Raw genomic sequence first — 11,949 nt, 5'->3', positions numbered from 1 at the left:
CGCACTTTGAGAGCCTCATTTGAAAGGCCCAATGCAAGAGCAGGCTGCAGAAGTGCAAAGTAGGGTTATTATTTTACATGTGAGTTTCCTGGCTTCTGCTGGTTTACAGCACTTTCCATGTCTGTAGCACCGTGAAAGATCCCAAAGTATTTTGTAAATGATATACATGCACCACTGAAATGCAGCCACCTCTGGGGTGGAGAACATTAGCCCACCAACAGTGCACAGGATGCCACACAAAGCTGGGGGTTGGGGAAGGCAAGTCCTTGTTTATGCCATGCAGAGCAGCCAGGATCTGAAATATTCAGGACGCCCAAGAATAAAAATTGGACTGCTTTTGGAACAATTTGTATAGTGGGGGTGCTGAGAGCCAATGAACCAAATTGTAAACACTTCTGTGATAGAAACCACTTGGAGCCAGGGGGTGCAGCAGCCCCCCCAGTTCTAGCACCTATGGCTTTTGGAGGGGGATATTCTGTGTCCCTGCTGCGGCCCCAGGGCTGAACGAGTTTACTCTCACCCCACAGTCCTGGGGCCGGAGGAGGTCATTCTCCCTGCCCAGGCCCTGGAGCTGGAGGAGTTCAGTGCCCCTGCCGATTTCTGGGGGAGCCCGTGCTCCTGCTTGGCCCCCTTGTGCACACCCCTCAGGAATCCTTAAAGTGTCCCCTCCCCCCACAGAGCAAATTGCATTGGGATTAAGTGCAGTCACCTCTGGGGTGGCACACGGCAGCTGCTTAACAGCGCTACACAATAATTTAGGACAGGAAACTGAAGAGGGATATTCACTTGATAGGGGATATTCCATTGAAAATACTGTGGGGATGTTATTAACCAACCTGGAATTGGGGCTCACATGGGAAGGATAGCCCAGCTAAGAGGGAACATATGTGATCGTTCAAAAATCCCCTTCGAATTGAGAAATAAACCCTAAGAGACACTTCTGGGTCTGAGCCATAAAATCAGAATCCAGATAGGGCGACCAGGCAGCAAGTGTGAAAAATTGGGACAGGGGGTGGGGGGTAATAGGAGCCTATATAAGAAAAAGCTCCAAATATCGGAACTGTCCCTATAAAACCGGGACATCTGCTCTCCCTAAATCCAGAGTGCAAATATTTGGGGGAGCCCACATCTTGGGGCAGTGGATTAAAAGACTCCCGTGTGGGAATCACGCTCTCTTTTTAAGGCCAGGCAAACTTTCCGCACACCCCGTCTCCTGACCCACACACAGGGGAAAAGTCAGACCCCCGGAAAGAGGGCGCCCCCCCAGACTTGTTCCTTTCGGGGCGGTGGGTGTGTGTCCTGAGGGGATCAAAGAGAATTCTCCAGCTAGTGAATGTTTGAAAGCTCTTTTGAACCGAGCAACACAGAGATGATCCCCCCCCCCCCCCAAAAAAAATCCCTTTGTCCCCCTCCCCTTAAAAACAGGAATTTGCCCCGGATTGCATTTCAAGCGTAATTGATGGGGCTTGGAGCAGGGCTGGAAAGTGTTACTGGGGCCGCCTTTGCTCCCGGTCCCTGGGCTTGTTTGCCGACGTGTGAATGGGAGAGGGAGGCGCTGAGCGGACTTGGAATTGGAGGCGAGCCAGAGAGCAGGAGGGGGCGGGGTGGAGGGGAAGGAGCAGGGCCGGGAGCTCAGACAGCCCGGCGCCAGCAAACACCTGCAAACAGCTAACAGGAACACAATGGCAAACACAGGTGGGGGAGTGCTGTCATCCCCAGCCGCTCCCCTCTGTTAATCACAGCTGATTGCATCAGTTTCCAGGCCCTGCCAAGACCCACCAGCAGCAGCAGGAGCCGCCGCCGCTGTAGCCAGGCCGGGGTTATTCTCTGTGTCAGGAGTTTGCTAATTTAAAGCAACTTTGCGTTACTTTTCCCCCCCTTGCAACACAAAGGGGAGTTAAAAACAGGTGGGGGGAGGCTAGAGCCAAGCCTCGCTTCAGAGTAAAAGCCAGCCCAGATTGGCCTGGTGCTTGGGGTTTGCCCAGCCCCGGCGCCTAGGAAAATGCAGCGGGAGGCAAAATGCCAGGCCAGATAAAGTCCAGGGCCTGATTCTGGTCCCATAAATCCGGAGTAGCTGTACTATTGTCAAGTCGGGCCTAGTGTAAGGGAGCGTAGAATCATGGCTCAGCATTTCTGCCGTACCAGGGTCCAGGATGCATTTTTCTGTTTTTAAACACGGGGTCCCCTGGTGTGTGCTAAGCCCCCGTCTCCCGAGGGACATGTGGGGCGGAGAAGAGCCAGGAGGGACTGGGGAGCGGAGCCACTTGTTTTCCCATCACCCAGTCTGAGGAGGAGACAGCAGACGCAAATCAAAGCTGCACATGGCTGGAAAGATTTTTCCGTTTGTTCCGGGAAACTTTCTGGAGTCCCGATGACACAGAGGAAGAAGAGAGACGGGCTTCTGCCCTGGGACGCTTAAGAGTACTTTGCACAGGATGCAGCAGGCTCCGTTCCAAAGGTTTGCTCTTCTGACCGAAGTACTGAGCCGTAGGGATCCAGCACCCCTGGCTGGGTTCAGCTAGGAGCCAAAAAGGGGTGATGTCCCTGACGCAGATTGGAGTTCATTCTACCCCAGCAGTGGGGTGGTATCACGGACCTGCTTGCTGAGCGAATGCCGTATTGGGAACTGTCGCTTTTGCCATATAGGCTCGGTTTCATCACCTAACAATCCTGCATTCATATAAGGGATGATCTTATATATGGCGGAGAGGCCCTTTCACCTACCACTGAAATGCAGCCAGCTCTGGAGTGGAGCGTGGTAGCTGTTTTAACAGCAAGACATAACAGTTCAGGACAGGAAGTGAACAGGTATGCTGTATCCACCTGAAAAAACAGCAGGAGGGAACATTGTTCTTAACCAAACTGGAATGTGGCCCCATTCTGGGGATATCACCATAACTCTTGCAAAAGGAGGCTTGTGGTTTTGGAAAGCCCCTCTGTGGTCAGGCCCTTGGTTTGATGTCTCACTGTATCCCCTGTGACCACGCTGGGGCCCTTGGTCCGATCATTTTTCAGAGGGAAGAGTAACCTCTTCTCAGCCACTGTCTGCTGCTCGATTGGTTTTTATTTCGGCACTGAGCCTGACTCAGCCCACCAATATTGCTTAAGCTTATGAGATCTGACAAGATCACAGCTGGGGGCGGTACCTGTATGGGAGCCAATAACTGTCATTATGCCCCATTTTATAACAAAGGAAAGAAGTGTCACAGACAGCCTTTCCCACCCCCCCAGTTTATACACAGGGAGTGGCTAGGGGTGTTTATAAAGCATACAATTACTCTGTTATTTATCTTGGTGCAGTCCTTCTGATTAGACACCTGGGCCCAAGGCTACATGGCTCTCCTCAATTCTAAGCAGCTCAGTCTCAGCAAGCCTGGATTTCCAAGCTCAATAATAATTCTGGCTCCTTTAATGCCTTTCACGGAGGATCTCAAAGCACTTTTAAAGTACTAATGAGTATCCCAACCACCATGTTGCGATAGATGGCGTTGCCCACTTTTAACACATGGGGAAACTGAGGCACAGAAGTGGCATGGCATGCCTGGAGACACCTATTTAGAATGGATTTTTGCGCGAGCTAGAGAAATTACCCATTGTTGAGCGGTGGTCAGCACGCCCCCTTCACCTGGTGTTCGAAGAGGTTGGGTTGCTACTGCAGACAGGCCCCAGTTGTTTTCAGTGCGATCAGAGGTCCCTTTCCTTGTGCCCTCAATGTCGAAAACGCAGCTCAGACTGCGTCGCTGCTGAGCTCCGACAATGTGTCGGTGCCCCAAGAGAGGCACACAATTATTGGATAGCGGCTCACAGGAGCTCCCAAAAGTGTCACTCAGGATCAGGTCCCCATTGGGCTGGGCACCCACATAGGAACAGCACCCTCAGTCTCTGCCCCGGAGGGCTTACAATATAACGTGCGCTCATGCTCTGTTGTGTTATGGTGACTTTTGCCCTCCTGATTCTTTTTGGTTACAGATCTACCTGCACGGCGCTTGCACACGAACGTCCCTCCCTAGGACTGTCCTTGAATCAAAGGTTGTTCCTGGGCGGACGTGCCAGCCACTCAGGATAATTAAACTGGATTCTTTAATCAGGCAAACTTAAACGCTGCCATAATGTCCGTCTCCTCCCTTCCAGCTTTCAGGGGCCATATAGCGTTGGCAGGCATGTACTGCACCCAATCACCCTCTATTCCATTATTATTATTATTTGATCCAAACCCCAAAGCTTTGACATTTTAAGGCTTGGAAAGATATTTTTGTCACCTTGCGGCAGCTTTTGCCCTCCTGCATTCTGGCCAGAACAGGCACAAGGCTGACATGTAATAATTACCTCTGATCAGCCCCCTTGCTCAAAGCAATTTACATAGGGAGGCTAGTATCTTTACAATATTCTGATTTTTGCGGATGGGGAAACTGAGGCAGTTAGGGGCAGAGAGAGCGACTTGCCCAAGGCAAGTGGCAGAGGTGGGAATGGAACCCAGGTCTCTCAACTCACAGGCCTGTGCCCCACCCACTAGACCACACTGCCTTTCAATACAGCCAGGTATGGAGGAAAAAGGCGGTCTTTTCCTGGCCCTGGCCCTCTGTGGGTTACTGTAATTCACCCTTCTGATCCTGTCACTGTGGCCGACCCCTACAGTTGCTAGACCCCACCTTAATGAGGAGCATCCCTGACTCAGCAGCTGTCAAGCCCCCTTGCTACGCATGCGTCCATGTGCCATGCAGGCTACAGATGTCCTCCCCTGGTCTCCTACATGTTGTAGTGCACAGGGTGTGTGGCCCTGGCCACCCCGTAATGCCCTTTGCATCACGTGCGGCCCGTATGCGGCCGGGCCCTGTTGTCAGCTCTGGCCCAGCGCCACACAACAACGTGCGCAGTCACTGGCCTCCTGGGTATTTCCTCTGTAACTCTAGATGAGAGCGAGTCTGAGCCCCTCATGAATTCTTCTGGGGGGCAGGGAGCAGCCTCGCTCTGCCTGGGGTTCCGGGCTAGTGAGCTGGTCCCGTCTCGCCCCCAGATCCAGTTTCCTAGCTCAGCAATGCAGGAAATGCCAAGCTGGGCTTGGGCCATTGTCAGCCGGCGGCCTTGAGGGAATCCTGGGAGACGGCCGACTCTCCCTTCTGTGCACATCCACCAACTCTGACCGGGGCTGGGGTGAGGGGGGTGATGGTTTCCATCCACTTGGCACAGACACTTAGTCAGAGCTGGCCCCCTAGACAGCATCCAGGGCAGCCCACCCGCCTGTTCTATTCGTTCGGTAGGATTACAAATCCTTTGCACCAGCCCCTTCCACCTGAAGATCACAGTGCACCCAGCAGGCGATTTGGGTGGCGTTGCCAGGTGCCCGCCACTCCCATGAACATCAGCTGGAGATGTGGGGGCTCAGCACCTTTGAAAATTAGGGTTGTCATCTGCGTAAGCGCCTTGTGGGGGTGGGGAGGGGAGTGAGAATGGGGAAACTGAGGCACAGAAAGGCAAAGTAACTTGACCAAGGTCTCACGCAACAGGACGGGGCAGAGAAGTGCCTAGAACCCAGGGAGTTCTGGCTCCCCAGTTCCCCACGCTCCACTCTGGTCCCCTAGCCTGTCCCTTTGACCCCAGTATACACCCACCTGCCACTCACTGTTAGCATCGCTGTCGGATGGAGTCATTTGTTTGCCTGCTCGTGGCTCCCTCGAGCCCTGCTCTTGGCTCCCTCGCAGGCAGAGCGGGGTGACAGGAGCCATGGGCAAAAGCACGGAGCAGATTGATCCACGCTCAGCGAATCTCGTCCCTTCCCTCTCCCCATCGCCTGAGTCCAGGCTGGGAGAACTGTCCCCGTAGAGCCAGCACTTCTGGGGCAGCCACAGCCCCTCTGTAGGCTCCTCTGCAGGGCTTGACGTTCACCTCCAGCATGCTGGGGAGGATCCTGCAGCTATACTGGCCAGCCCTGGTGGGGAGGGAGCAGGACTGGGGAGAGCTTGGCTGTGCCCAGGTGGACTGATCCCGTCTCATGGCTCTGCTGTGAGGAGACACCACTCTATGCCTCATTGCTGCTCCCCTGACTTCACCCACCACTGAGTGCCTGCTTCCCGCTGGCCTCCCTGGGCCCACCTGCTCTGCCCCCTGCAAAACCTCTCTGACTCTGTCAAGTAAGGACCAAACCCCAGCCCTGCCTCCACCCATCCAGATTTACTTACAAGCTGTCACTAAATTGCTGCTCAGCCTTGGGTACGTCCCTGCCCTTCCACGTGCCTCAGTTTCCCCCCTCAAGCAGGGAGGATGGTACTTCCCTGCCTGCCATGAGGGGCTGCCACGCTCCGCTCCTTACTGTGCATAAAGTGCTTTGAGATCCAAAGTACCAGGAGCTTGGAGGTGGAGTCTCTCTTTGGGCCCAGCTCTGATACGGATCAAGGGTAAAAAGCTGCTGAGTCTGCAGGTCACATCTCCGCTGCCCGTGGGACACTTGCCCTGTGCACAGGTCCCTGCTGATGCAGGTGGGGAATATCTGCAGGGCTCCCCAGTGGGGTAAAGGCTCTGCTACGGGCGCTCTCCCCGCTGTCCTGCACTCCCCTCACTGGCTTGATGTATCCACCTAGAGCGTAAGATCTTCGGGGCAGGGACCCTCTTTCTGCCACGTGTCTGTACAACTTCCCAGCACCATGGGCCCTGATCCTGTCAGCGTTGCCAGCTCTTGTGAGTTTTTTCCCCGCGAGACTCTCGATAGTTGCTGTTTTGGTTAAAACCCTGGTTCCCGGATGCAAAGTTACAACACCACCAGAACTGCCCCTTGTGCCGTCCTCCTCTAGCTGCCACAGATCTACTGCCATCGATATCCGCCACCTGTATCAATCTTGTAACCACGGTTACGTGGGCAAGACAATTAGTTGCCCCTTCAGTATGCAGCTGCAGGTCTTGTTAACGCAGCCGCGGCAGGGGAGGAATTAGATATAATTATATGCCTGGGTGGCATCCCAGCTGCGGTGGAGGGGCACTGCCGGAGCTAGCAGACTGTCGGCATTTCCCGGCTTGCGGGGATCAAACATTGTCTGTGAAACGTCTTTACCCTGGGCTGAAACTGGGCAAGTGTGGCTCAGTGGGGAGACTGGCTTCCTGGGGGAGCTGCAGCCGCAGCCAGGGGAGGCACAAGCCGGGCCACGGGGCACAGCAGTGAGAGGAAAGAATATTGGCTAGGTTTGGCAGACCCAAGGTCGACCAGAGCCTGATCCAAAGCGCTGGGGAGTCAATAAGGATCATTCCATTGACCTCCATGGATCAGGCCCAGAAGGATGAGTTAAGACTTGGGGATGGAGGGTGGGGGGTTCCTTTGTTGTTTGAGTAGTTTTAGGGCAGGTGAAAGGAGCTGGTTTGAAAACCCTTTGTGATTCCACAGCTCAGGTTAGACAAGGGCAATGCTGGCTTCCCGCAGAGCTCGTGTGACTCAGCCCTGCCCTCTAGAGGGGAGAGGAAGGAGTTTGATCTCCAAACCCGTTCAGTCCGTCTGCCGGGACTGCCAATAGGCCTGCAAAATAGATGCTAACAATGTGGATGTCAGGTTTACTGGGATCCTGACTGAGATCCACCAAACTCATTTCACACAGGCTGCCAATCCATCAGCAAAGAGCGAAGTCTTTCCCTGGGTTGGCTTTGACTCAGCAATCAGGCAAGGAAAGACCTTTGTCGCTAATTTCCCGAGCCATCCTCCAATCGCTATGCCTCCAAGAGGCAATTCCTGGCCAGGTGAGACTAAAGGGAAAATGACCCCAGCATCAAAAGACATTGATGGCCTTTCTCCATCCAAAGGCTTAAAATGTGTCATGGTATCTTCGTTATTGACCAGTCATACTTTAGCAGGGGAAGGACCCTGATCCCTAAAGACCTGTTATTTGTACCAGCGTAAATGTGACTCCTTCGCCCGATACAGATTGTTATGTAAAAATCTATGCGTGTGTCGAATGAAGCCAGTTCTCTCACCCCAGGGAGAACTGGCTTGTATTGGGTACAGTGAGTTCAGTCCACAGCACAAGACAAAAACCATCTGCAGCGCCTTCAGGCCGCTATATGCTCTCATTTACTGCCCCCTAGTGGAATTCTGGCATGATACGGAATGTATTTTTTAAACAAATATATACTTGATAAAGGACCATCTTTCCTAACTGAAGTGGCTGGAAATAATTGTGGACAGGGAAATATTAGGAAGGGGTTTATCAAGCCAGGACAGATTTGCCTTTTCTCTTCTCACCTCTTCCCGGTGGTGGTGTTGGGAGGTCAGAATCTCAATAAGGGAAAATAAATGATGACAGCAGGACCCAACAGAGAACAGCGTCCCAGTGTGCCAGGCGCTGTACACGTGCATAGTAAGAGACAAGACAGATAAAGGAAGGCTCTTTATCTCCATTTTACAGACTGGGAACTGTGGCATATAGAGATAAGCAACTTGTCTCAGGTCATGCATAGTCTGCGGCAGAGCCAGGAAATGAACCCAGGTCCCTGGCTAGTTGTCTAACCATGAGACCTTCCCTCCCATTTGGGAAAAATATGGCTTTGGGCTGTTGCGATGGGAAAAGATGCTTTCAAACTTGGTTATATGAGGAATAACAAGGCTCACTATGCTGCTGAAGGACTCATTGGAAGAGTCAGAGATGTGTGTTGGCGGTTCTTGCTGCCTGTAATTGCAGGGACGGGGATTATTCTTTAACAAAAGCCTGATCCTTCCAACTCTTTGACCGGCGTTGAAGTGAACTGGATGCTGAGCAAAACGCTCTGATTTCATCCAGGCAAGCCCTTCCCCCTCTCGGCTAATCAGGGTTCACATCCTGGGTCCCCGTGATGTCACAAGCCTATTAGTTGTCCAGTGCTGCATGGAGTGTTCCTGGAAGAAGAAAGGGGTAGTGTGAGAGGGCATCAGGGAGCTGGGTGTGGGAGTGTGTGTCAGAAAAGGGTGCCCACTCCTCCCTATGCTCAGCCTCACCTCTCCCCTTCCCTGGCCTCTGGGGGTTTGATGATTTGACTCTCCATGCAGGGGGTGGCTGGTTCTAGGACTCAAACAGAGTGGGCTCACTGGAGCCTAAGAATGGCCATACTGGGTCAGACCAATGGTCCGTCTATCCCGTCTCCTGACACTGGCCAGTGCTAGATGCTTGAGAGGAAATGAAGAGAGCAGGGCAATTATTGGAGGATCCATCTCCTGTTGTCCAGTTCCAGCTTTTGACTGTTAGCAGTTTAGGGACACCCAGAGCATGGGGTTTGTGTCCCTGACCATCTTGGCTAATAGCCATGGAGGGATCTATCCTCCATGAACTTCTCTAATTCTTTTTTAAACCCAGTTGTCCTTCACAACATCCTCTGGCAATGAATTCCACAGGTTGACTGTGTGTTGTGTGAAAAGGTACTTCCTTATGTTTGTTTTAAAGCTGCTGCCTGTTAATTTCATTGGGTGACCCCTGGTTCTTGTGTTATGGGAAGGGGTAAATAACACTTCCCTAGGCACTTTCTCCACACCATCTGGAGTGAGGAGGGCAGGAGCCACGCACCCCCATGTAGTGATGTAACTGAATCTAGGACCTTTGCTTCTAAAAGGTTGAGCTTCTACAACGTGAGCTCCAGCACCCATCTCGTTAGCTAGGCTGTAGCAGGCTCATCCACCTCTGTCTCTGGCCTCCTGACCACTAGAGGGGGAGAGAGCGCCACACTGAGTGGGTGTGGCTTACACCAGCCTATGACTGGCTGGGGGCGGGTGGTCTCCGAGATACATATGGGATCAGCCAGTGTCACCAGCTTAGCTGAAAGGGGGCTGCTGGCGATGGCCAGCGTGGCAGGCACTGGATGGGGACATGGGACAGGCCTTTCGCGTAGGGACGAGGTCGCTCCAAGCATTTTGTGACCCTTGGGCAAAGGATGCTACAAAACGCATCTCATTGTGTTGACTTGGTCACTAAGCATTTTATTGCACAGCCTGGGAGCCCAGGCATGGACCAGCCAGCACCCCATCGTGCTAGATCACAAATTCCCTGGGACAGAGGCTGCCTCTTGCTCTGTGTCTGTAGCTCCCAGGACAATGGGGCTGGGTTCCTGAGCCGGGCCTCCAGGTAATAATCAATAGTCTCCAAATGAGAAAACCATCAGAGAGCAGGCTTGCTGTGGCACCGAGGAATGGTCAGCTGGCCACTAGAGGGCAGCCTCACTTGCTCACTTATTCACACCAAACCAGTATGTTACCGCGAGCGAGGGAAATGGAGCAGAAATGGGTGTGGAAGCATGGCCAGGATCCATCTGGGCTTGGCGGGCCACCCCCGAAGCTGCTGCTAGGGGCCTCGCGCCCATTGATATTGTAGATTGTGAAAGGGGGGGAGGGCGGGGGGGATGAGGGCTGCCGGGCTGAGGTGACTGAGCAAATACATTGGGCGGAGTATTTAGTTAGCAGCAGAGAGTAGCTGCGTCCCCACTGCATCACGAGCTGGAGTATCAGCAGCACTTGAGCTTTAACCCCCAACAGGCCGGTTAGCTCGGGTCTAATACACCACCTGACTCGAGCTAGAGATTTGTAGGTGTGGACAGGAGTGGGGTTAAGGGCAGCACTCAAGTTCTACCTCATGCTAACACTGCAGCGAAGACCAGCCCAGCGAGAGGCCTTGTCTGAACATGCCCAGGCATTGGAAGCTGACCATGGACCGAAGCCAGGTCACCAGATACCAACCCATCTGAACGTGCAGGGCATAAAAAATCCAGGTTTGAATGTTCCAGCTGGAACTGATCTCTGATCACAAGGCTCTGAATCTGCAGGGAGCAAAGGAAATGCAGCCTATGATATGATCCAAACCCTGAGAAGGCCTCTGTTCAGTAGGGAAAGTATCCCATCTCCATTCTCCCCCACAACCAGTCACATCAATTCAGATCTTTCTTGAGAGGAGGGGGCAAATTCCAGTCTCTACCCCCTGGCGGGGACCCCATGCCAGTCCCCATTTGTCCCCCCTCCTCCCATGCAGGGTCCCCCGATTTCCTTTGGCTGGGGAGTCTCCACTCTCTCTTACCCACACAGCACATGAGCCAGTGCCACCAGGGGTCGAGTTCTTGGCAGACTCCCCCACGCTTTGCCATCCAGGACCCGACTCTTCGTCCACCAGGTCGGAGCGCCATTTGGCCCGGCTGCAACTCTGTCTGGATGGAGGGTGGCTGGGCTAAATCTGAGTGGCATTGTCAGCCCATGCACCAGGTCGCAAGACCCCTCATTGCAGTGTGGCCTGGACCCCCTCCAGCTGTATGGAGGGGTGGACGGGTGACATTTCAGTGGCATTGGGACCATGCACACAGGGCAATGCTCTGGATTACTCTGGCAGCAGCTGTACTGAGATACTACGGGACCATGGCTGAAAAGTGGTTGGACCAGGGCCTCCCCCGGCTCCATGGCCAATGGAATTTTGAGCAAGTATAAAAACCTGGGGGGGGGGGACGGGGAAGGAGGGGGATTTGCTCCCCCTAATTGGCACAACTACCTCCCACCTTCCCCTCCCTCTGCTGTTCCAGGGTCTTCCATGGTGAACACACTGGAACAGAACTAGAGAAGGTCCCCTCTTTCCATCAGGGCTGGGATGAGAACCAGCCGTGACCTGTTCCTCAGCCTTCCACTGGCCTCTGGTGGGACAAAAGCGCAACTGCAGGCCCAGCAAAAACGGGCGTGATGACAGGCAGAAAAATGAAAACAGAGGAAAATGACCTACTGAAGAGGTTCGACCACCCCAAGGAGACTGGGTCCTGGCAGGGGTGTTGGAACAATTTTTATAGTGGGGGTGCTGACTGAGAGCCATTGAACCAAACTGTAAACCCTGCATATGATGGAAACCACTTCAAGCCAGGGGGTGTGGTAGCACCCCTAGTTCCAGCACCCATGGGTCCTGGGAGCTGAGGTCTAGTCGGGCATGGGGTGAGGCGTGGATGCTGGTAGATGGGGGGCAGGTTGGAGGGGGCTGATATTGA

This window comes from Chelonia mydas, chromosome 19, assembly GCF_015237465.2.
Source record: "Chelonia mydas isolate rCheMyd1 chromosome 19, rCheMyd1.pri.v2, whole genome shotgun sequence".
Classification (NCBI taxonomy): Eukaryota; Metazoa; Chordata; order Testudines; family Cheloniidae; genus Chelonia; species Chelonia mydas.
This window is presented reverse-complemented; position numbering follows the sequence as displayed.